This window comes from Anneissia japonica, unplaced genomic scaffold (assembly GCF_011630105.1).
Source record: "Anneissia japonica isolate Jap-2015-1 unplaced genomic scaffold, ASM1163010v1 scaffold342_len425065_cov216, whole genome shotgun sequence".
Classification (NCBI taxonomy): domain Eukaryota; kingdom Metazoa; phylum Echinodermata; class Crinoidea; order Comatulida; family Comatulidae; genus Anneissia; species Anneissia japonica.
Window position 1 is genome coordinate 50,582 of NW_022702649.1, and position 2,395 is coordinate 52,976.

Consider the following 2,395-nt stretch of genomic DNA (forward strand, 5'->3'; position numbering starts at 1 on the left):
AATAAGCACTATGCAACCAGCAAAACCATGGGATGGATATGCAAATGTTGTTCAGGGATAGCAGAATCTCCCACTCCCCTCCCTCCCACCCCAAACCCTACTAAAATGTCAAAATTATAAATTTCTGTGAGATGGCATCCATTCCATCACCCTTGATAGTTTTTGTTATTAAAATACATCCTGCTGCAATGTATGTCAAGGTTATATGTTTAAATAATAATATAACAAAATGTAAACAAAACTAACTCAATATTCTATACAATCATATGTAGCTCTGCTTAAAGACAATTAAAAAGATTGATGGAATCCAACCAATTATGGTTATGGAAGATTCATGTTTCGTACAACGTTTATTTGAGACTGGCACAAATTTGAGAGACGCTTAAACATTATGGTAGGAACAGCATTATCTTTGACTGGAAAATAAAATCTTTTATTCTTCACATAGGCCCTTGAATTTGTTGTCGAATAATGTTTGTAAATCACAAAGAACTTTTTTTTTCTTATAAAATGAGCAAAATAATCTTTTAATCAAATAATTAGCTCCAATGAGGAGTTCTAGAAACACTCGCAGTTTGTGATCAAAGACTCGTGCATACCTAAACAGGCCGTAGGTATGTAGGGGCCCTGGTCCAACATTTCCTGAAAATTAGTGCCAGTGCCTTTTTGAGCATTACCAAATTACCATTGTGGCAATATTTTCAAGTTCAATGTTCAATCAATTTGTAAGATTACTGGTGATCCAACCAACATTATTCAATATTAACTCAGGCAACACACATGCTCAACTATACTGTGAACAATTTACACCCATTAGGTCACATGATCCGAGTTGAGCCGATTGTTTCTATTCATAATAACTCCTTGTTTTAACCACAGAACATTATCTAGGTTAAAACATTACAGTATCTGGTACATTCATCACATGCCACAAGAGGCAACACTCACTCAACTATAAACACATCAATTAAGATAACAAACTAGTTAGCTGAACCTTATTGCAACAAAAAATATTTCACAATTCACCAATCTACATTCAAAACCCAAGAGACATGAGAATAGAACATCACTACCAACATTAAACATGACATCCTGTTTCACAGGATATGCTTTCTTCAATAATCCACAAGCCTTGTCGTAGTTATGGAACAAGCGCTTGTTATGAGGTTGACTCCAATCGTCTGAATGGGATCACATGATAGAAAACAAGGGCTTCAACAAGCAAGCTAACACCGATATTTGACCGGATTGGCAAGGCTCTCATCCGAAGGAACGTCAGGCCACCACGCTGATTAATTGGCTTACCGCATGCTGATTGCAATATCATCTGTTAGCTTGACCACTGTCTCATTTTTCGTGGCAATTCTAGGCCTAGTTGGTTCATAATATTAACCAAAACATCTTTAAAATTTCTTTTTTGAGTTGATTTTGTACTTTATTATTTGTCAAAGGGAATCCAAATAAAACATTACAAGATAAATTTGTAAACTTCATAAAAATGTTTCTGTCTTAAATTTGGAAAATCCCCAAATACCATGGTAGTTCATTCGCTGTGTCGAATATACTGTTGAATGAGATACGGCGAATGCTGCCAGTGAGATACTTGATTCTGAGATAACAGCTAATACAGTAGCCTTATTATTAGCCACTGCAATTCACACATCCTAGCAAGAATGTACTCATACAGCTCAGATTAAAAGCTGCCAAAAATCTCCTAAATGTTCATAGGTAGACGACTTAGGCTAGGTGAGAAAAAAACTCAGAGAATCTGTATTTTGCTTTTACGGAATGCTCTACCAAGTGAAGATGAAACAACTGGATGTTAAGCATAATGCCTTTTATTTATCGATAGTTGGGATGGCCTACCCAAGCAGCATTGAATTCAGCCTAGCCCAGGCCTAATGTAATTTCTGTTTTGTCATCTTCGTTTTATTGAAACATCATCATGATATCAATAGAAATCACTTTATCTTCAACTTTTTTTTATATCAGTGTATAAGCAGGATAACTATCTGTGTAACTCCCGTATAGACAATACGAATTTGATGCGACCTTGATTGTATTTTTCATTACTTGCATTGGATAGTAGTGATAGTCGGAACATAGCTATAACCACATATATGTACAGTATCAGTAGATTAATGTACTGGGAAGAAATATTTTTGTTTTTTAGGAAAAGACATGAGGAGACCAAAGTCAACATCAAAAATGCAAAATGCTTGTCTCCTAGCAGCTACTAAAAGATCTGTAAGCAAATATGAAATAAACTAGAAATTGCAAATTGCAAGTGAAGTGCTGCGAAGTACAACTGCATATAAATGTTCTTTGAACAAAATTATTTTTGCGAGTCAAGCGAAAATAATGAATAATAAAACTATAACAAATAATATGAGAC